Source organism: Fukomys damarensis, unplaced genomic scaffold (assembly GCF_012274545.1).
Source record: "Fukomys damarensis isolate Sample0158 unplaced genomic scaffold, DMR_v1.0_HiC HiC_scaffold_23, whole genome shotgun sequence".
Taxonomy (NCBI): domain Eukaryota; kingdom Metazoa; phylum Chordata; class Mammalia; order Rodentia; family Bathyergidae; genus Fukomys; species Fukomys damarensis.
The window spans coordinates 34,716,479-34,741,154 of NW_022900935.1; the positions used below are offsets into that span (position 1 = coordinate 34,716,479).

At 43.9% G+C, this 24,676-nt stretch overlaps 1 protein-coding gene across 10 annotated transcripts in view; it reads right to left on the reverse strand.

Moving 5' to 3' along the window:
- The window catches only part of Dab1 (DAB adaptor protein 1), a 768,539-nt gene that overhangs the window by 266,077 nt on the left and 477,786 nt on the right, over positions 1-24,676 (reverse strand). The window lies entirely within an intron of this gene.

Sequence of the window (24,676 nt, forward strand, 5' to 3'; positions counted from 1 at the left end):
AAAAAAAAAAAAAAAAAAAAAAGAACACTGTATGAAAGTCTGTTTATAACTAAAGAAAGCAAAAAATTATCTTTACAGAGTGGGGTCCATGGAACTGTTCACAGAAAACAAGAACTTCTGGCATATTAGGGCCATTTATCCTCACCAGGCCTTTGATCCCCCTTCACTACTCCTCCCCTCCAAAGACCATGTCCCATGGGAGATGACAGAGTTTCAACCTTGCTCCTCTACAGAGACAATTCATTTTATCAGGAATGTTTATCATTTTGTTGAAACAAATATCCACTAGGAATCTACACTGGCTCATTGATGACTACAGATATTTACCGAGCAACTGTGCCGGCCAAGGGGACACACAGTCTGGTTCCTGTCTTTAAAGGAGCTTGGTCCGGCAGAGGTGTCAGTCATGTGGATAGTGACACACGGGGGACTAGAACTAAAAACAGGCAAAAACACCAGGCACGCTGGGGACAAAAGAGCAGAGGTTCACTTTTGATTAGAAAAGCTAACAAATCTGCATACAGGCAGGATAAGCCTTACTCTGCAGGATCATGAAGAACAATGCTTTTGCCATACGGGTAAAAGAAAGGACCAAGAGGTTCTCAATAAACATAGGCAGCATGAATGAACAAGTGAATGAGTGAAGGATTGTCCCAGGGAGAAGCATCCTGTGTGTAAGAGCAAGGAGGCTTGAAATCAACAAAATTAAAATAATACAAAGAAAAAAAGAGTACAAGTGTACTAGGGATGTGATACACACACTTTCCCATCTTCTCATTTCCTCCTTGTACTGCTGTCTTCCTATGGAATCCCTCTTGTCAAGCCTGGCAAACAAAACCTTCTACCAAACCCTCAGAGTTCAGCTCAAAGAGAAGTCTCAAGCAGAAAGATCTGCCGATCCCTCTACTAAAACAGAATCTCATGACCTGGTCAGGGCCACCCTCTGAGTCTCAGCCACCAAGCCACCACAAGAGACTAAAGCTATTCTCCTCTTGCCTCGGACCCTGCATCTCAACTCTGGGACAGATACTTTTAAATCCCTGGGGGCATTGTAGATATTAAGTGGGACCCCAAGTGCAAAGTAACTGGAAGAGTACCTGGCACACGTCCAAGCACTCACTTAATATTAGGTCCATACTTTCCTGAGTTACTTACTCGGCGACACAAGACTGATACCTGATCGCATGTCCTACTTGGACTTTACAGAGACAGCAACTGAAAAGCTAAGTCAGCTTCCTGAGTACACAACACAGAAGTGATAGCACCAAAGGTCTTTCCATCATGCTGACCCTGCACTCAGTAGGTGTCGAACTAATCTATACCAGGAGGAGCTGAAATATATGGAGTTGACACAGTTTCAAGGAGCCTTATAAGCCAATATGTAAAAATAGATTAGATTTGGACCATTTTCCCTCCTTCAACTTTAAAAACAACAGTGGAACACCTCTTTCAATCTCCCATGGTTATACCCAGTCACTCGTATGACAAAAGGTGATTGCATTTAAGGGTTACGTGTGCTCTTTGTGAAGTCTGGGAGGACACTTACATATTGATGATGAAAGGAAACACCAGCATCATTCTGAATGCAAACTTAAAGAATGAAGCTGCAGCACGGAGAATGTACACGACATGAACTCTGGTATCCCCTTTAATTTTCCAAAAGCCAGAGGTTGAGCGAACACTGTGAAATAACTCCAAATTATTTAGGAAATCCATTTCTTTGTAATTAAGGAGATTAAAGTCCTCCAGGGCCAACAACCATGTGACAACTCAAATCGTTTTCCCCAGTAAAAGCTGTGAAACCCTATCAGTTAAATTCAGGCTCGTCTAGAATTTTGAAATGCTTCAATAATGTTTCTTTGCTCTCGCACAATCTGCAGTAATTTAATATTCCTGAAGTGTGTCAGGTTTTTTATAATGAGCTCTTCAAATCTAAATGTGAATTATGTAACATTCCACTACCGACATTCTGTCTAGTGAACCTGCTCCTAAAATGTAAAATTTCATGTTCGGTGATGGGGTGGGGACCCAAACACCAAGCCACACAGCAGAGAAAACAGATAGGCCTTTAAAAAAAAAGAGCATGGAGGTTTCAGCAGCTACAACAGAACACACACACACACACACACACACACACACACACACACACACTAAAACACACTTTACAACACAAACCTGTCTTCTTTCTTCCCCACCAGCCCTCTCTCCTGGGATCCTACAGCGAGTCCTCTACTGTTTACCAAGGAACCTCTATTTGCCAGGGACTATGCTATGAGCACTGCATACATTTCTGATTCAACCCCACACCTCTAAGAGTTAGCTATTGTTATTAATCTTCACTCAACAAATGAAGGCAGTGGGACACAACCCAATTTAGGAACAGGTCCAGGATCCCATGGTGAGTAAGTAGCACAGCACAAGGTAAAGCACAAGCCACTTCTCATCCCACCTTTACTCCAGAACCCCCCAGATGCCCACCAACAGATGAATGAACAAGCAAACTATGGAATATTATTCATCTTTTAAAATCTATAGCACTGATATGGGCTACAACACAGATGCACTTTGAAAACGAAAACATCAGGCCAAATGAAAGGTGTAAGACAAAAAGAGATAGCATATTATACGATTCCACTTTTATGAAATATATATAAAAAAAGAAAAAAATGAATCCATGGAGACAGGTCCGGGGCTGTCAAGGGCTGGGGTTAGGGTGTCTGCTTCATAAGTACATGGTCTCCACTGGGATGGTGAAAATATTTTGGAATGACTCAGAGATGATGTCAGCACAAAAATATCTCTAATAAATGCCATAAGTACCACTTTACAATGGTTATTTTATGCTATAGGAATTTCACCTCAATTAAAAATAAAGCAAAACTCCTTCCAGCTTGATATAAGCCATATGTGATAGGCCAGAGACAGTGCAAATCCCACAGTAAAAGGACAAGGCAGCCCCGACACCAGTTAGGGAGAGAGTCCCCTAGATCAGGGCCGAGGTCTACGTGGCAGCAAGCACACGCACTAATGAACAGCTTCATGTCACTATCTGCGGCCAAAGTCTGAAGCACAGAAAACAGGCCACTTCTCAGGAATTCGCAGATTTGCAACAGCACCACTGAGTACAACTGATATGGGTGCTTGCAAAGCACTTGAAGAGCCTAGCTCAATCGGTAGCTTGCTACCTTCTGTGTAAGAATGGGGAAGACATAAATCTGTAGTACTTATCTTTACAAACAGAAACACGAGATAAATAAGCCAGAAAACAGCTGATCTGTTTTCTATGAGGGGAGTGGGGCAGTAACTGAGTGGAGGGGGAGAAAGGACAAGTTACTGGGTAATAGTAAAGCTTTTGGCATAATTTCCACATTTTGAAGCATATTAATGTATAGGTAACTCTACACCTGCAAAACTCAAATTAAGAGGGATGGGAAGTGGGGGAAATCTGAAAACTGAAAGCAGACCGAAGCATATTAATCCAACCGTATGTGCAACGAACATCACATGCACGTTCGCTGAAGGGGTGGGGAGGAAAGACGAACCAAGCACAGAATTAGGTGTGCACACTCAGTACTGGGCAGGCTTGGGCAGGAGGAGGAGTGACAATCTGAAATAGATTCCAGTAGGTCTAGTTATTTTTGGTAATGACTTTCGATGTATTAGAGGACTGTCGAAGGGCATAGCTGCATCGGTGTACTTGGGAGCCGCGGTTCCCACTAGGGGACAAATGACGTTAAATTATGGAAAGAGGAAGGCAAGATGGAAGACTATGAAGACAGACTGGAAATTGGAAGGTCTCAGGGGAACTTGGGACTTAAAAAATGCACGTGCATTTGTATCTAAACATCTGTATGTTTATCTAAAAATATTTCACAGCTCTGTCCACTCAAGGGTTCTAGAAGCAAAGACACCCAAGAAACAACGAGATACCGAGTACTTAAGAGGGTGGCTCCTATTTACATTGTCTAATAAGAGGAACCAGTGCTTCCTGGTAAAAGGGGAGAATTCAGAGTTGGGCTAGGCAAATCCAAGATGAACCTGAAATACCTTTATGTTTTTCTCAGAAAGTAAACACGTGCTCAAAATAAACCAAAATGATGAGGGAAACGGCATAAGGACACAGAAGCCATTTTGAAGAAAACGATGTAAACGGCAATATGATTAAGGATAATAATAAGTAATAAGTAAGTGACCAAATAGAAACTTCTAAAGTCATACTGATAAGTATGAATATAGTCAGATAAATGAATGGGGAGGACAGACAGGCAGTCTGCTGTAGAGCAGGTGCTGACTGGTAAACACCGAGGGGGGAGTGGAGGTATAAAATCCACATTTTGCAGCCACCAAAATAAAGACTGGTCAGGCAAGAATTATCCAGAGATGCTGAATCTGGGAGAAAAGTTTGATGAGGTCCCCATCTGTAAGTCTGTAAGTATTTTCCCACTTACTCTCAGTTCCAAGAGAAAAGAAGTGTAATTACACAGTGCAGAGAAATTGGACAACACCTCGATTAGTTTATCAAAATTAACATCAGGCAAGAGGGGCACGATGGAGAGCACGCGGTTCCCTGAGAAGAACAGAACATCATTATGTAATATTACCTAGTGCCCTGGCTGGGAATCTAATCAGATAACACATTTACAAATGGGAAGGAGAGGCTTTATTCTTCAAAAAGGTAATAAAAGACAAAGGCAGGTTGTGGAACATGTTAGATTAAAAGATATCAAGCAGGGCCGGGGATTTAGCTCAGTGGTTCTGCCGCCTGCCTTGCAAGCATGAGTTCTGGAGTTCGATCCCTGGTACCAAAAAAAAAAAAAAAAGAGAAAGAAATCAAGCAGATATAATAACTAAATACAATATCTGTATGGGATCCTGCGCTGGGAAGAAAAGGGAATAATACAAAGGAAATTATTGGATCATCTAAAATTATGCATATTAGTTACACTGTCCCATCAATATTAAATGTATTTAACTTGATGAGTTTGCTGTAGTTATATAAGAAACAACACAATGAATGAACAAAAATACTGTGAATATTTAAATGAGAAATTTATTACAGTTAAAAACATATTGCCAAGAACGAAGGGTAAGTGTGCTTGAAGGTTGGGTCTTATTCTGAGTATTCTGAGTATTTTGAGGGGGACTAATGAAAATTTGTATCTTACTATAGTGATTTTTAAAAGTTAAACATTCGTCATTTCTTTATCATGCCTCCTATGTGTTCCTAGAAAATACACACTAAATATTTACAAGTAAGGGGCCAAGATAATGCACTTAAATTTCAAACAATTCACTAAAAAAATCATGTTTATGCACTTACATAATGAACATACACTGATGTATATGCATAAAGAGAAATGCACAAATGATAAAGCCAAATGAAGTAAAGTATTAGCAGTAGGTGAATCTAAGTGAAAGGCCTTGCATGTTCTTACATTTCTACACTTTTTCTACAACTTTACTCAGACCCAGTATGTAGATGTGTGTAACTAAGCCAATTCTGATTTCACTTTTCCTCTAAGTACTGACCCATTTCAACTCCCCAGACTGTACACTTTCTATCTCCCAAGGCTACCTGCATTTAAAATTAGCTTTTGGCTGTCAGTTCTTATTACATACTTCAACTTCAACCCTGTGTCTGTCCAGACTGTTGGACTTGGCAGAAGTGTCTGGACCGAGGTTGTTCAGAGCAGGTTTCTTTCTTCTTGAGCTCTGAACTTAATCTCCACAAGGGCCCTCTGTACCCACTCTGGAGTCTCAAGCCCTGCCTTGGGCCACCGTGAGCCCTTTAATGACTCAGCTACACAGGCCTTTCACAGCTTACCTCCTTCTCCCTCTGGGACTGGCATTAACCTGTCAAGCTGGTCTGTTTGTCCATTTTGTTTTAGTATATTGAGGGCTATGTGATCTAGCCAGTTTGAGAAATAACATCAAGAATAACAAATGGGGTCATAAAAGGCTTCCACAAAGCAAAGAAAGCAACCAACACAATGAAGAGACAACCTACAGAATAGAAAAAGGTTATTGCGAGCTACATCTCAGACAGCAGATTAATATCTAGAATATATGAAGGACTCAAAAAATTAGACTCCCTGAGATACAAGACCCAACAAAAAATGGACAGGTGAAATACATACTTCTCAGAAGTATAAATGGCAAATGGCCCATAAACACATGAAGAAATGCTTAACATCACCGGCCATTAAAGAAAACAAACCGAGATTCCAGTCTGATTTCAAAAAGAATGGTCATCATCTAGAAATCAAATAATAAATACTAGCAAGGCTGTCAGGAAAAAAGAGCCCTGCCTGCTATATTGTTGACAAGAATGTAAAGTACTACAACTGCTATGGAAATCAGCATGGAGAGTCCTAAAAACTAAAACTAGAAATTCCATTTGACCCAGCTATTCCCCTACTAGGTATCTTCCTAAAAGAGCTAAAGATATCATATTACAATGATGCATGCACACTTGTGTTTATAGCAGCACAAGTCACAACAGCTAAATGTTGGTAGTGATCTGTATATCCACGCACAGATGAATGGATAAAGAAAAGGCAGTATTTCTATATCATGGTGTACTACTCTTCTATAAAACTGGATAGATTTGAGTCATTTGTAGGAAAATAGATGCACATGAAATCTATAATGTTAAGTGAAACAAACCAGTGACTACATTTAGATATCATATGGTTTCTTATACGAGAAACCCAAAACATAAACAAAGAAAAGAGCAAAATGAAAGACAAAGAACAGGAAACAAGGATACAGAACTTTTGTCAGTGGGAAGGGAACCAAGAAATGAAGGAAAGGTAAGAGGAAGGGAAAGGTATGTTAAGAAAATTAAGATGTGTCATGTATATGTACCAACTCCCCACAATGAACAGATTCATTATGTACTGCAAAAATGTACTAATAAAATAACGGAATAAATAATTTTTTTTAAAATTTGGACTGGGGATGGAACTCAGGACCTTGTGCTTGTGAGGCAGGTGTGGAGCCACTGATGTAAATCCCCAACCCTGAATAAATAATCTTTAAAGGTTTAACATTTCCCATCCAGCACAGCTGTTGTGTCCCGGGATGTGGAAATGGGAACTAGTGAGGTTTGGCTGGATAAACCTCTTCTCACAAGTGGCCCTGGATGCGGAGGAGCAATGCCGTGGTAAATGCTGGCAGCACGGTGTCCAGAGATGCTGCGTCTCTCTCCTTGTAAAGCTTCCTCACAGCCTGTACAGCCTGCCCCCGCTCTGACCCAACCCTTTGAGAAAAATAATACATGGACCAAATCACTGGCTATAAAACTCCGAAGGCCACAGAACTCATACAGCCTCAGTGAGCCCCAGTCAAGGCTCTCTGCATGAAGACATAACAGAATTAGGAAAAGGGAAGAAAATCACAGAGAAAGAAGACACAGCTCCTGGACTGTGAACTCGTCTTCATTATGTTGTGTTGCGGGTTTGTTTATCCCACATTTTGAAAACAACAGAATTTCAGGCAGTTTATGCAAAGCATTATAGGAAGACAGTCTGTATAACAGGATAAGATAAATCAAGGAGGAAATGGGAATGAAGGGAACAAAGAATTGCACATGAACGTAAAGGCAGAGGCTTGGAACATCAAAATCTATGTGGTTGCAGAAGACAGGCTAACTGTCTGAGTGTTTGCTAGAGGCCAAAGCCAAAATGGAAATGTGGTCATTTATGAAGGGTTTTACAAAGTCCATGCTCATAAAAAATTTTTTTTCCTTGGAACCGGAAGTGGAAAGTAGAAAGTACCTCTGGGCCTTTAGGAAGTAAACACTGTGTGGTGTCATGGATGTTAACATGAGCACCATCTGCACAAAACCCAACAGGGAATCTTCAAAGTCCCTTAACATACGCCGACACCACAATACTAGTAGTAATGGTCAAAAACAGGGCTAGAACAATGTAGCCCAACCCCATTTAAAATTGTTTACACACAAAACGCATTTTTCCTTTCTTTAAACTAAATTTTAAAAATTCAATCTCGTTATATATCATTCAGTGGTCTGATTTTTGTAGCTCGAAATTTAAAGTGTAGTGAATCTTACCTGTAAAGTGGGATAATAACTGTATTGATCTCATGGGTTGAAATGAATGAGGATCCACAAAAGTTCTTTGAAAATATTTTTGGGAAAATAAAATACTATGTCTCAAGAGACAAGTTCTGCTGTTCAGATATCAGTCAGCACTCAACAAGGCAATGATGCTGGATACAAAATGTGTTTCTTTAATCAAACTCAAAGCTAACAAAAGTCAGAACCAGGTTTTAGCAATATTAAAGGAATTTATGTGACAGCAACAAGGCATACTTAGGAACATTTCATTTAACTAATGGATCACATAGTTTCATTAAGTATTTATACACCGCCACGAAAATTCATTACACAAACTCTTAGGGTATAAAAAAAAAAAAGAACAAGTGTATGAGTCAAAAACCATTTCATTCGTGTCTCTAACACTTGGGGCCCCAGCTCCATTCGGCCATCTAAAATCCCCGCCTCTGAATTTACAAAAAATTTTTTCATCTGTAAATGGGATCTTCTCTGTCTCACTGGGTTTGCTGGAAGCCCCAGGAAATGTCACAGCCGCTTACCCATGCCCCAGTCACCTGCCCCCTGCCACATCCCCTTTCATTAGTATTCCCTTTCTTGGAATCCGGCTGTGTCTGTGTTTTCCCAGCTAGGCCATAACCTATGCCCCAACTTGAACAGGATCATGCCCAGTAACCCACACAGGCCAGGCACTCTGTGTAGACAGGCAGCAAATACCCAGATAAGGAGGCAAATTCACTTACTCATTGCACATGTAGCCATTAAATAGCTGCTCTCTGGGAAGCCTCTGTTGCAGGTGCTCAGGAAGAGATAACTATGATAATCCCATTCCCAAAAAGCTCCAATGGTTATTGGGGATGCAAGCAGAGATGGTCATTACATGGTGTGATGAAAGCCAGTGTGACAGAAACCACAGGGCTCTTCAGAGGCACAGGACATGGGGACCTAGGACCTACCTCAATCTGAGGATTCCCAGATGGCTGGGTGAGGAATGTTAATAACTGGGGTGCAGAGGGGAGGGTCAGGAAAGGAGGTCCTTAAACTAAGCTCTGAAGGTCCACTGAGAAGCAAAGCTCTGGATGAAAGGATTAGAGAGATAGACAGAAAAGCAATCCTGCAATACAGATAGCTCATCATGGCTGGGAAGAAGAGCTGGACACACAAGAGAACACAGAGGCCAGATCGCCGAGCCTGCTGGCCCTGCCTGGTAGTGGTGTGAAGAGATCTCACAGGCCCCGGGGACATGCAGCCCAGGAATAGCTCCAGGAGACCCACAGGAGTAAGACACTCAAACTGTGCAACATCCACCTCTAATCCCTTTTATCTACAGTAATAACCATGTCTTACTTTACTGTGTGGATGAACTGTAGCACATCTCTACGATCCGATTACAGACGTCCCTTGTAAAAGGCAGGCAGACATACCATACAACAGTGCTGAGAAATGGAGAGACTCAAGAGGTATTTGGGTTTAAGAGGCCATGGGATAATTCCCACCAGAATGTATTCTCTCTCTTGAGAGTCAGGATTAGTAAGAGCAGCAGTGGAAGGTGATACAGCGAGGCCACCATTCCATGTTTGGTCTCTCCTATACGGGCCTACTTGGCCTTGCTCCCGTCTACTACGTTGTCACACAGAACGAGAACTCTAGCTGGATCCTCTGGGAAGACACCAATGCTGTACTCTTAAACTGCCCAGCCTCTAGAAACATGAATCTAAATAAGCCTCTCTCTTCATAAGTCACCCGGTCTCCGGTATTCAGTCACGGCCCCAGAGAAGACACTAGGACACACAAGTACACACATTCACGTACGAAAACTCCTACACTGCAGCAATCCTCAGAAACCACGCGACTGCAGGCTGATAGCTGGGCTCCACTGCAGTGGTGCAATGGGGGATAAAGGGGACTTAGCTTAGGCAGCTCAGCTCCCTCAGTGGTGCTAGCCTGGGAGGCATGGGGGACGGAGGCCAGCGATACAGGACAGGGAGGCCATGCTGGAGGACACCTGCCACACAGGGGAGCTTCCCATCTGAAGCTCAGCCCCCGCCTCGCCAGAGGAGGAGGCAGGACATACTGTGTTCGTCTGCTCCTCGTGACTGAGCTCACCCTCTGTCATCATGCTGGGTGTCCCCATTGTGAGTCTGAGTCACACCCAAGTATGGCATTCCCTGGGGTCTTACAGAAAGGACAGGCATTTAATGAGGCCCTCACAGTGAAGGAAATTTTAAATAAACAAATGGTTCATTTGGCAGCTTCTCCTGTTGATTTACCTAAAATATATACTGCCATTATTTACTCTCCCTTCTGCAAACTGCATTTCATTCTCTTCCAAGCTGACAATGGGGAGGAGGAGAAGGACACCCAAGCCTCTAAACAGCAAGCCAGGAGTGCATGCAATAGATGTCCCCAAGCTGTGTGGCTTTGAAGGTGGCCCTGCACAGGGGCTTGTTCCAGCAACTGTCCAGATCAAAGTAGCTACCAACTCCTCCTGCGAGAGCCCTGTCCATCTGACCACTCCAGGTCACCACCAACAGATGCCACCTCCCCAGGGAGCTGAGAGATGGGTGGTGCACTCTTCTCCCATCACTGACATCCTGTTCTCCGCCCCCTCTTCTCAAACAGCAGATTTTTACCACCTTCCTATCTGAAAAGGAGGGGAGGGGCATCTCTGCTTCGCTAATGATTTGCTAGTCCAATCTCAATTACTGTAAAACAGGATACATGGATGGCTCAAATCTCCTCTACAAAAGAATCTGCACTTGGCGGGAACCAACTCAATTTCCGCCATTATCTCCCTGACAAAAAGCACACGCAACAACGATAACCGTGGGGCTGTGTTTTCCTGAAGCCATCAATGAGGATGAATGCCTGACAAAGAGCGCTGTTCTGTTGTTTCCTGATTTGTGAATGTATTTATTTGAATCATCCCACAGAAACATCAAAATTCAATCACTCTTGGCAAATTCTGTAGGAACCCAGCAACAGGGAAAACTGTTTGTTCCCCATGAAGAGCCTCCTCACTGCTTCAGCAGGTGAAGTCCAGCTAATCTCCCCTCCAGCCCTTCCTCGGGGGCACCTTCCCTGACCCCTGACCCACATGCACCTTCACACCCACAACTCTGTTTCGGAGAAAGCACTCCAGGGCCTTCCAGATTCCAGGGCACACCGGAGCCATCCAAGGAGCTGCCTTCAGCCTTGGGTGCTTATTTAACTGGTCTGATATGTGTCCCGGGTGCTGGACTGTTTAGAAACTCCCCAGGGTCATTCCAAAATGTAGCAAAGATGGGAATATACCCAGGAATACTGGTTGAGAGCCTTGGGGCCAGCGTGACCCCACACACTGGTCAGTAGGGTCTGGGCATGCGATTTGACTCCCCTGAGCCTAAATGTGCTCATCAAAACCCAAGACAACTCAGAATGCATCCAGCACATTCGCAGGGGATGATGTAATCTACATGAAATGTGCATCATGGGGCACCAAGTGCTGCTGGTAGACAGAAAAATGCCCCCGCACAAAGACTTCCTGCCCTAATTGCTGGAACATGATGCAGACCACTCAGATGCTAAAAGTCTAGACTTTCAGTTTCGTGAGGTTTGGATGAAATGTGAAGCTTTGGACTGATGACACCATACAGACTTTAGGATGGGCTGAATATTTTGCACAGAGCATGGCCCTGTGTGTTTGGGGCTGAGGGGCAGACGGTGGTAGACAGAAAGCCCAGAATCTGCAGACGTGGATGTGTTACAGGACACAGTGGGGGAGCTGCCTTGTTGCCACCTGGCTTCCTGCCCTGCCTCTCAGCCCACTGAAGCCCCATTCGCAGGGCCTGGGCAGATCCCCTAGGCAGCTTTATAACCAGACTGGACATAGAAGAAGACAGCGTATGCTGCCTTTGGAGAATTTGGACTCCTCGGTATAGGTTGTGTCCACTGGTAGTGAGACTCAAGGTGAAAAGATGTTGTGAGTCAGCAGGAGGGAAGACCAGCAGTAGCCACTAAGTGAGAGAAAGTATGTAATGAGGAGAGGCAGATCATTTTTAGCAGAAGCTCAACTCAAGGTCTTGAATGGCAGAGAGTAGATGAAGTCCTGTATAGGGGAAGAAAATGACAACTCAGTCCCCAAGAGGACTGTAGGCTCCTTCCTGTGAGAGAATTGTCTCCAGCCCTGTGCAGCCAGGCTCTTGACTCCCAGACTCCAGAATCATTGCACCCCACCTCCTGCTGTGCATGGCCTCAGGATGCCACATTCCCCTAGCCGTGGCAGCCAAGGGCAGGCCTGCAACAAACTTCCCAAAGAGCACCTAGCACCTGAACTGTATACACCACACTATCCATAGTTTGTGATTGGCCAAGAGGAGGAACAAGAGCGTCTCAGTATTACAGGTTTGCCTGGGATTTCACACTGTGATTTCACCAAGTCCCAGACTAGGATCTTTGGCAAGTCTTTAGAAATCTTTGAGCCTCATTGTTTACTTCTGTAAAGGAAACTGGTACCTTACCCATGATGGTTCCTGAATAGAATAAAGTAATATTTGTGAATTGCCCACTGCTAAACTAAGTATTCACCACATATTGTTTGCCTTTTTCTCTCTCCTCTATTTCATTTACACAGCAATTCTTCAGACTAAAGAATAAGAAATTTCCCATGTTGATTTTTAATACCATATATCTTCTGGTTATTTAATACACCCTTGTCCAAATGAAGCAGTAAACCATTACCCCAAAACAATTTCTGCTCTAATACAAAATTTGACACAGGGTGTGATCACAAATCGAGTGAATGCTTAAATTAAAACATTTTTAAAGTTGTTACAGCGAAAGACACATTATCATTAATCCATCTCAAACCACTTCCTCTTGATCCAAACACACTTATCCTACCATTCCTGCCACTTTCTGAAGCAATTCTGAAAATTCTATTTCATTCATATCTTTAATTGCACTGTCGTGTCTGCCACAACGATCTGAATTGATCAAAACATTTGTAGTAATTTCTGTCGAACACAAGTATTATAGTGTGTTCTCATCCACCTAGATCTGGCAACGTGCAACTTTTGGCTCTTCCCCAAAGTCAAAATGACCATGAAAGCCAAATGTTTTGAATCAATTCAGGACATCAAGGCACTCACAACAGCCCAAGTAAAGACTGATGAAAAGACTGCCAGAACAGCCTCAGAAAGCAGCAAGAATGACGGGATAAGTGTGTCTGAAGTGTGTGTGGGCGAGTGGTTTTAGGAAGATTAATGGCAATGTGTCTTTTCGTGTAATAAATGTTTAGCTTTCACTGTATTTCTTATTATGCTATGGCATATGTTAACTCAGCCTGAGTCTCAGATGCCAATTCAGGACATCCCCCCAAAACTCAACTCAGTTCCTTTGTTCACGTGAAATACAGATGACTGCCATGAAGATGATCACAGACCCAGAGCAGAGATCGCACTCACCTTCAGATGTCCTCACCTAGTCACACTCAGCTCAGCCTCAGAGGCCCTAGCAGCAAACACATGACAACTCACATTCAGGTTATTCCACTAGACGAAACTAAAGGTGGGCGTGCGGTATCCCAGGGACAGAACAGCAGAACTGTTACTCCCAGGGGCTGATGGGATGGGAGGAGACTGGGGCACTGGAAGCGGGAGGGAACTTGTAGAGATCGCTGCCTTCCAAGGAGCATGGACCTGACCTTCAGCAGCAGGAAGAAGTCCCAATGGGGAACCAAAACACAGATTCCACTTCCCTTTCCTCTCGCTGGAACTTAGCATCAGCCGACTCCACTAAGCAGCCAAGGAGCAAGGAGCCACAAGTACAGACAGCCTAGCATAGGGTGGGGAAGGGCAGAGTGTGTCCCGGAGGGGAAACAGAAGGCAGCAGAGCAGAACCCTCCATGAGGAACTTCCTATCACAGCCCATATCCATATCCTTTAAACTTCCTAAGGAATCACAAGAATGACTATCTCCTTTGGACAGTGCATAAAATTAAAAAGGAGAAATGACCAAAGGAAAACAGAGTGGTGTTTATTCTAGACTGCTAGGCACCAGGATCTGTGCTAAGCAACGTAAGGTCCTTGCTGTATTAAATGTTTGCTTACCTGGGAAGGTAAGTGCTGTTAGTCCCATTTTGCTGCAGAAGAAGCTAAGACTCAGAACTGATACAACCCTCATCCTGTTGCTGTTGCACTTCCAGGATGGATCTAAATCTAGAACCCATGTGTATGTCACTCTAAATATGAAGTGTTTCCATCCACCCATCCTGCCTTGCATTGACTGTCATTTTTTAACCACCTGTACAGTGTCCCTTGTTGAGCCCCAAGGCTACTTGAGGGACAGATGGTCTTCTGTTTTTCTTCCGTCTTGCTTTGTTCCTGTACCAATAAGATGCAAGAAAGCCCCACACATATATTAGCTGAATAAAGAAAATCACAAAATCTTTTAACTTTCCACAATCCCATTTTTTTCTGTTTAAAAATAACCTGTTTTGCCAAACACTCAAGATACTTTTTTCTCTCTTAGACCAGTTTTTTGTTTTTTTTACATACATCTGATATTGAGATTCACAACCCAGCACTCCCACAAGAAATACCCCCGGGCCCCTTGTCTATTCAGGCAAGCACTTGGTAAATTCAGAAAACAGTTTAGATTAATTTCTGCCTGCAAAGTGCGAGGATTCTAGGGAGCCTCGTCTCATGCAAACTTTGAAGAGAAATATTGTGCTTGTTCCCAACAAGCATATTCAACAGCATTCTTTAAAATGGACTCTCTGGATAAAAATCTTGATTACTAATAATAAAATCAATAAAACAACTAAGACTAAGACCTCAGCAGCAGCTCGCTTTGACATTGTGTGTGTCTGTGTGACATCACCTGGTAAGTCTCTCCAAAAGCGCCCAAGTGCCTTGCTGGCATTTCATCATTAACTCCTCCATGGTCTCCACAGGGGTGCAAAGATGAGCTCGTGTGGACTCCAGGCGGAGTTGAAGCCTGAGGCCCAAACATCCCTCTCCACCTTTACCTCTGTGGTTGCTTACTGGGAAGACAATAAGCTTTGTCAGGACCCTGCACCACTGAAAGGAGAGGAGCCCACAGTCCTTCACGATCATCCCCACTAGTTTCGCTTCATCTGTGCACTCACTGGACATTTCCTTCCAACAAGGACAGTCGCAGGGTGCCAGGCACCTCTCTTCAGCACTCTCGTTTGTCTTTAAGACACCCCAGCAGATTACGCTGTCCAAATTCTCCTGTGGCTGGAGCAGAGATGAGCCAAAGGTTTCCCAGGGAGTAAGTGTTGAAGACAGAACTTGAATCCATCTCTTCTGCACACCACGGTCTTTTTTGTACCTTGCAAACAGAACCTGAGTCCTGGGTCTGAATTCAGTTTCGTTAGTGGGATTATCAGCTGCAGGGTGAAAATTAATGCTAATTAAAAGTAGGGGTAAGGCTTCTGTCACCCTGAATGACAGTGCAACTACAGGCTCTGTACCCAACATCTGAGCTGTGGCGGCCCCAGCCACTGGGCTCCAGCTAGTGAGGCCACACCTCTTTCTTTATATGCTGAAGTCAGAACCTACCCCATTCCCTGCCTGCTGAATCTCTGCACCTTCGCTCCACCACCTGGGCCAGGGTTTGCGGGCCACTGACTCAATACTTTTCTCTTCTTGGGAAGGAACTTCAACCTGCAGTCATTAAAATTTACAATCTGAAAGAGAACACTCTTTAGAGAAAAAAAAAGATCAAGATAAAGACAACAGAATTGAAACCAAATGGCTTCCCAGAGCCAAACAAATAACGTAATTCCTCTAGAGCTTGAATTGAGTTAGCCCTAAAAAGTGAGCTGGTCTTGATTAGGTGCCCCTTAACTAGCAGTTCCCAGAAAGCAGCTAGCTACTTCTGCAAATTCTCTTGATATCTATGATATGCTAGGTTTTACTAGTTAATGCCTGTCCAAGGAGAAAAGGATAAATGAGCAGTAGAAGCATGAAAAGATCTTCTCCCTTCAGGAATTCCAGGAGGAAACACCCACGGAAAATCAGAGCTGAAAAGTAGGGATATCAAATACTCCTTTGAAAATTTCATAAAAGCTCTGAACTCTTTCCCCCAGCTCAAGTCAAGAACTTAAAATGTAAAGTGGAGATTAAAAAAAAAAAATTCAAAAGGGAGCCATAAACTCAATATATTTTAAAAGCAAAATTTAAAAATGTCAGAAGGATGTGCAATCTTTTCATCTCCCAACTTTCTTCCCTCCATTTTGGTGGCTGATTGCCATGAAATCACAGTAAAATCAGAAATTGTTTCTAATAATCATAGGACCCTATGGCCAAAAAGCACTTTCATATCTGTGTGCCCCAATAAAATTCTTTCCATATCCTGGAGAAAACCCAGACTAGGAATTTGGATCTTCGTTTTAAACACTGAATGATGGAGGTTCTGCAAAAGAGTGGTTTACCCAGAGTCCCGGCCCTAGTAAGTGGGGATCACTGAGGTACAATGAAGTGTCAGACTTCCAGTCTAAGGTTTTTGAGCTGGAAAGATGCTGGCTGTCATCCAGAAGAATGGCCTAGATTCTTCATTTTGCAGAAGAGGAAGTGTCTTAAAGAGACTGAACAGTTCGTCCAAAGTTGCTCAATCAGTAAATTACACAGCACACAGAACAAGCACCTGGTCCTAGCAAATTGCACTCGGTGTAGAAAAATCACCTGACTCCCATTCTATTTCTGCTACCACTGGGTCTAAGAACATGGGCCTCAGAGGGCATTTCCATGTGATTTCATGTTATTAGATAATTCCTACTTTGATTCATTTTTATAGGGTCCCGGCTCCCCAAAACAAGGTATGTTTGAAACATTTCAAAGAGCACAAAAGAGACCTTCAAAAGAAGTAAAAGACAATTAAGACTTTTGCCTACACCATGGAAGGAGCCCTCTTTTCAGAATATAATTTTCCCACACCCAGCTTTACAGAGTGGCAGTCTAGAAAACACTTCCTAAGAATTTCAGGTCCAGAAGAGAAAGCTCTGTGACTCTCACACAGGGGAAATACCTCAGCATGCTAAAAGCAAACCAACCCAGTGCCCTGAGCAGATTAATTTCTAGTAAAGATCTTCACTCTAAGATAAAAAATTAAATTAAATATTACATTACCCATGTCAATGGTGCTGTGGGGCAAAGCTCCTGGAAAGGCAGCTGTCTGGACCCTAGCAGGAGCAGAGAGCTGCCCCACAAAGCTGGAAGGACAAAGTACACAGCTGAGAGCATGTAAGTGACTGTGAGTGACCGAGGAGTTAGGCAGGGTGAGGTCACGTGGTGGGGGCACAGTTCCGGTCCTGCCATAAATGCCATCAGGGCGACCGAGGGCGGAGGAGCACAAACCCTTCCCCTCAAAGCAAATCGACTGACTCACTTGATGGACACACGGTACTGGCCAGGAGCTGGTTACCATGAGTTGCTCAGTTCTGAGGATGCAGGCAGGCAGGTGAACAATAAATAAGGAAGCAAAACAGGTAACTCGTAAGCCAGACGCTGATGGTGCTTGGAAGAAAAGTACAGATGGAGAGGGGTGGAGAAGTGCTGGAGACAGGACAATACTGAAACCAGGCCGGGACGGTGGCACTATCACAGTCTCACTGAGGCAGAAACGTTTAAGATGAAGGGCACAGCGTGCAGATATCTGAGGTAAGAGCAATTCAGGCAGAGACAAGAGAAAGCCCAAAACCCGGAGGTGGAAAGGGGCCAAATAATTAAAAAAAAAAAAGAGGTAAGGATGCCTGTGTAAAGTACAGGAGAGAGGAAGAAACAGGGGACAAAGTCAATAATAGGCAGGTGGAGCCGCCTGGGGACAGAGTACGGCAGAGGACTGGCCTTACCTGTCACTACCATCTGACCACAGGAAAGGGAAACTTTTGAGAAGCTGCATTTTCTAAGCTGCATTTTCACATTGTTAGGGAAAAATAATAAAAACCTCACCACCTCTACCCCACTAATACACTAGTACTGCTCTTTCTCTGAGGTGAGAGGATTTCACAATGCCAAAGCAGCCGCATGGATTGAATGGCTACACCTCGGTGTCACAGAGGAGAAACTCAGATTCAGTTAAAGTTCTCACACAAGAAAACATAGGTAGTGTCAGAACCAGGATTTGAACACACAGTTTGGTTCCCCAAGCCGGTCACACTGAGCCACTTGTGTGATGGGCACAGGACAAAGACAGCTGTAGGTGATACACAGTGTAAGAAGGGCCATGCTGTCCTCTGGATCCATGGACAGAAGAAAGTGCTCCTCTGTCAGGACAGCTGGCAGCCCCAAGTGGGTGCCCACATCCCTGGGGTGCCAGGATTGAACTAGTCCCGCTTTTTTCCTTGTCTCACAGACCTGATAGGTCTGGATTCCTAAATCCTGGGCAGCCTGGAAACTGAGGCAGCCATCTAGGTCCTCAAATTCCCCAGGCTTACAAAGCCAATCGTTACAAAGAAGAGAAAAATAACCAGACATCAGAGTCTCTGGAGTTATCTCAGGATGATAATTCCTGCCCTAACAAAGGCTTCCTGCCTCCATCCTGTCTAAAAGGCAGGAAAGATCAGTTATGTTGGTTAGCGCATGTTTACAATGCTGAACCTTGCTCCCAGGAAGGGAAGATCCAGCTTAACTCACAGGACAGGCTGACATTCTCCGGAGCTTCTGGAGCTTTATCAGCTGGAATTTCCACACCTTTTACTCCAAGCAGAATCTATGAAGCAAAGGTCATCCAGGGGAAACCTCAACTCAAGCCAGTGAGTTCGCTGCTGATGCGTCTGCATGGGTGAAAGCTTCCTTCTTCTCAATTTGAATGTGAAACAATGGCAACAAACAGGGTGACTCTGAGCATTAACAATCCCATGGTCAATCAGTCTTAATTGCAGACAGTAAGCGGTGAAGTCCGTCTTAATTGCAGGCGGTAAACTATGATTTCTTAACCTCTCAGAGCCCAGTAACCTCATCTCTGAAATGTGAATACTGATTTTTCACTTTGCAATCTAAAATCGTAGCAAAGTGGGAGTACGTGAAGTTTGCAGCTGTTCCTCCATAACTGAGGAACCACCACCATCCTAAAAGTGAGCAAGATTTGTATGTATTTGTTCTGTTCTGTTTGTGACCTCGTGTGATTCCCCACACCAAATCCCCTACCTTTAACTTGGGGCTTTCTATGAGTAGTTGCTCAAGAAACAGTCCAGAGCCAAGAGGTAGTCTAGAAATGATCTTCATCTTTCATATTATACAACTGGGAAACACAGACTCTAAAAGAGAACATACAGTTATATCTAAGAGGCTGGCTTCTACAGTAACTCAGATGCCTGTTTTTGCGAATAACTCAGCTGAAGGTACCATGGCATCGCAAGTTAAACGCCACAGAGAACATCACTGGGACAGGCACTATGGCACCCAGGATCAACTTTAGTTGTTGTGATACCCAGAATGATACGAAGGCTTTATTAAAACCCTATTTTATAACTCAGACCAGAACATGGTTTGTGTTGAATGGAAACCAACCCCCATGTACTCTGCCCTACTGCATAGGGAAATCAAAGCCAGGCTTCCTCCAGCTTCTCATCTGCAGAAGTGGCTGGTGGGCAGCGGCGTGGTGTACAAATTCCAGCATGGCTGCTGCCCACCTATTTCTCCATTTGCTCATTATCTAAGAGTTCCAGGAGGCCAGCTCTGCACTCCGCCTAATTGAACTGTCCACTTTAATGAGGTCAGGGCCAACAACAAGCCTGCCTCTGACGGCACTGGCTCTCACGAGGGCCCTGGCTGGGCCTGTGCCTTTGCTCAGGAACGCTGGGGTGAGGCACCGTGGAAAGGTTTTGTACATTTCTACCTGTCATTATCCTCGAGCAGATGGGGTGTGCAAATTAAGGACACAGTGCCTCCATCGTTAGGCACTTAACCTTTCTGGGAAATGAAGGCCAGGGTTGGTGTGGGGTGACGCCAAATGAGTGTGAGGTCTCAAGGTATGGCAGGGAAAGAAAGAAGGCTTGGGACCATGTCTGTGTCCCTGTAGGTGTAGCTGTACCACCCTCCCATTACAGCTCTGAGCGAGCTACGACTTACCAGAGTTCCACACAGTTTCTGCACTGTGGCTGTCAGGGCCCCAAGCACATCTTTCTCCATAAAAAATGTGAAAAATTATACTCTATGACCACTTTTCTCTGAAGTCAAGCGCAATCTCTAGCCCTAAGGGTTCATTTCCTTGTGCTGATTTTAAAACAGCAGCAGCAGCAGCAACAACAACAAAATATTTTTGTGCAGACCCTAAAAATCACCATAGTTCCCATGGCCACAGACTTGTAGGGCCTAATGGATCCACTACCCCCATCTAGGTCACTGTTTCCTTCACCGATAAATGGGATCCACTGGCACCTCCCACTCGAGATGGTACGCAGCTTCGAACTCGCCTACTGGTACCCAGCATTGCTCAATCAACTGTGCTTAGTGTATTCTTTTCATGACACGGAAAATGTAATTTAGCCATTGCTACAGACTGAATGTTCATGTGCCCTCCAATTCATATGCTGTTACCTAACCCACAACACGGTGGTATCTGAAGGTGAGGGAGGGAAGGAGAAAAGGAAGGAAGAAAGGGAAAAGAAATTAGATCTTCTAGGCTTGAATTTTCCTGTCTGTGTTGGAGGACTTTAAATCTCCTCCCATCATTGTTACTGCAAATAGAGAATCCACTCAGACATTATCTATTAAGTACCTGTGGTATGGCAAGGAATATTTTGGTAGTACTTAACCAAATCTTTTAAACAACTGTATAGGAAAAGTACTGCTCTCCAAATTTAAAGAGAAAAACCAGGAAGAGGAAAGCTTGAGTCTCCTCTTACTAAATGAGGGAGCCTATTCACAGTCCTAAGCTGGTGCTGTTTCTATGTTACACATCTGTAAAGCAGGAAATTGTTGTCAAAAGAAATATGACTTCAAAATGAATAGGAGAGAGGAAACAGGCAAGGCATTGTGTAGATACTTCAATTTATTGTATAGTATGTGCCTAGAAAACAAGAAGTTCTTCCTGAGTTGGATTTTTTAAAGACCCAAACCTTAGATCTGTACAAATGTCTTCTATTTTTTATTGAAACTTTTTGCATTTTATTTGCAGTACTTGTTCTAAATCATCTCTACACTTGACAGTCAGGCTTCGTCCACCTTCCCCCTCACGTGAAGAGTTAATTTCCTCTCCAAGAGCAATTATCGGCCAAATGCCAGGCTGCAGAAGGTATTTCTCCAGCAGCAGCATCTGTCTCCTTGGCAGGCTCCTCGGGCAGTTTTATTGGCAGCATTAAAATGGCCAGGGGGTCAGTCAGAGCTTGCCTGCCCACAGTGCTCAGTGTCCTACCTGTCTCTATCTGAATATCTCACAACAGGAAAACAGGCTTGGACCCACCTTAAAAGATAAGATTGACCAAAGCCAACTCTAGTTCAATCAGAGCCAGGTGGCTTCATCTGGCTTCTGTCAGGAGCCAAAAATTCCCATGATCCTCTTTGTTTAACAAACTGCCCATAAAAGCAACTCACTCAAGGACGTAAGACACCCAGATAACACGCTGAGGTGGGCAACATCTACAACAGCCACAGTGAACCCCACCTCGGTACTCTCCCTGAGTGGGTTAAAGCAGTGGTTCATTTCTAATGGCAAAAAGTGATGGGATGTCATTAAATTAATTCATTTGTAGAAAGCCACTGCCTTCTTGTTGCTTGCCATCTCTTGCCCTCACATCTGCTGGCTCTGAGGGAACCCAGATGCCATACTTGTGAGTGCAGGAGGCTCACAGGGCAAGAAGCTGATGGGCGCTTTCAGCCAACAGCCTAGGGAGAACTGAGGCCCCCATTGCAGGCCTATGGGGAATTGAGCTGGCAACTACCCTGATAGTGAGCTTAGGAACACATCTTCCCCACATGAGCCTGGGGACTGCAGCAGCCCGGGTCAGTCCCTGGAGTGAGGTGTCTGAGATGCCCCCAGCATGGAGACCCAGCTGGGCTGACCCCAGGGCTATGGGACAATGACATTGGTTGCTATTTTTTTTTGAGTGATTTATTATGTAGCAATAGTTAATGAACATGCATGCTTAAAACAAAAAAATTAAAGTATATAAATAGAATTACTTCTTTCAAGTTTACGTAAATGCTACCACCATAATGCTGTCCTAATCATACTGCAGGAGATGACAACACACTTCTACCCTACTCCCATAGAGCCTTATACTCTACTACCTTTTCATATTTCCTGAATTGCAAATATTCTCTTTGATTAGTTTGCTGCTGTTACATGTTGTCCTCGAATCAGGAACAATATAATACCACAGCTTGTTGGAAATGAATCCAGACCTACTTAAGTCAAAATCTGTACATTAGGAAAACACCTAGGTGACCTGCAGGTACTTCAATAGTTAAGAAAATCTGCTGTAACGGTCTATGAAACAATCTTATTTATTACAGTTTACTGCTTTTTTGTCTGTCTCCCAGGCTCCCTACCCCAGTGAGAAGTAAGATATGGAAGTTGATGTTAATCCTGGATGCAGAACTACCTGGTTTGCTTTTGTGAGGATATGCACAGGAGTGAAAAAAAAAAGTGCCAGGCAAGACTTTGATTGGTCCAGGCAAAGTCCCAAACCAATCAACTGTGTCTAAGTGGGTGGAGCCTAATGGCACCTCCAACCCAACCTTACAATTCCAGAAACAATATCTGGAAATGGAGAAATGTGTTTCAAGAACAAAAAAAGCACATGCTGATCACACTTTACAACTTTATGCACTTGAATTGCTCTTCCTTCACCTAAAAGAACCTACTTCAAATCCCTGGCTCCACCACCACCTCTGTGACCCTGGCATGTGACAAGTCAGCCTTCAAGCATCAAGATATAGGGCTGGGGATTTAGCTCAGTGGTGCTGCCACCTGCCTTGCAAGCGGGAGGTCCCAAGTTTGAGCCCCAGTATATATATATTAAAAAAAAAAATCACAAGGTGGCTCTTCTGTAAGGCTGTCCCTAAATTCCAAGAGAGATAAAGAAATATGTTTTTCACTAATCTTACTGTCTTCTTCCATTTTTTAATTAGAGAGCACACTGACTCTGGATGGTAAAAGGCATTATTAAACTACCAACCTTTTATTTACCAATTAATTTGCACAAAAAATGTTCATCTAATTCCCAAGCCCCCAGATGGAGGACAGAGGAGATGAAACAAGTCTTGGGACTGCTGCTCATTTCATATGTTTATTTTGACATGACTGCTTGACACAGTTCTACCCTTTAAGGTAGCGCAATTTGCCAACATCATGTATAAAAATTGGCTTTCCCATCAGCAACCGATACGCAGCCTCCATGCTGTGCCTTTGTCCCACATCTCCTAACACACACCCTTTAACAACTGCAGGTGCAAGGCTTCTGTGTCATTACCATCGGAGGTTCCCACCTGTCTCTCCATCTGGGAAACTCTTAGAGGTCGGGACAGATCTTCCTGAATCACCTTGCCTTTTGAAAAGTGTTACAAGGCCCCAGGGCTGCTGCTAATTGCTAGACCTGTTACTACTGTGTATGCCGGGCCCCTTCCCAGGAGCAGAACAGCTCGTTTGGAGATCGGGGGTTGGAGGTACTGAAACCAGCATCTTTATGCTGGCAGGCACACGGTCAGCTCCCACCCAGCTGAAGATGGGGGGACAGATTTGGGTTAGATTCAGCAGCTGCAAGCAAGAGCAATTGGCCGCCTCTTCTGTGACAGTTTTTCTCCTCTCATATTTGGAACCCAGTCACTTCCTTTGCGTTAGTCACTGAAGAATGATGCCTGGAAGGGTAAGGCATCTTGAAAGCCCTTCAAGTTCCCCTCAATTCTCTCATTCCCTTCTGTTTTGTCTCTTACCAATAAACAGCCCCCTGCCTCCCCTCAGTTTAGGTACTTTGCTCGGCCTCTCCTATGGCACAGCTCTCATGTTTTCACTAACTAGCACACTGATGAACCAAAAGCCTTTTCACTTATACTGTCTTCTTGCCCACCTCCCTTAGAGATGCTGAAGGAGCCAAATCTTGGCTTTCTTGGCCTCTTTTCTGGCTGGAAGTGGCCATATGATCCATTTCTGGCAAATGAAGACTAAGCAGGGGGTGGGTGGGTGTCTTGCTTTGTGTGAGTTCCGTCTGCAAAACAATCTTTCCCCTCTGATTAAAAAAAAAAAGACAAATAAGGTTTCCTTCTTACTACCATCCTGGCTGCCTTCATTTATTTTTGTTTTGTTTTGTTTTGTTTTTGATGAAATTATGTGATGGTATGATACATGGGTTTATGGCCGCTATCCTGGGACTCTGAGCAATTAATCTAAGGGTGACACAGAGTTGGAGGAATTAAGCCTCTGATCACCTCTTGGAACTACGGCACCAATCTTGGAAACACTCACCTGTGACTCTCCGTTAGATCAGATGACAAAATGATTTCGTTCCTTAAGTCACTTTAGCCTGGTTCTCTCTTCCTTATGTTCCTTGGCAAGGTGCTCATCCTTGTAAGGTGCCTGTGCACCCTGCCACTTCTTGAATTCTGAAGGTCACATAAAATTAGTGAAAACATAGGTCATTTCCCCTAGGTCCTG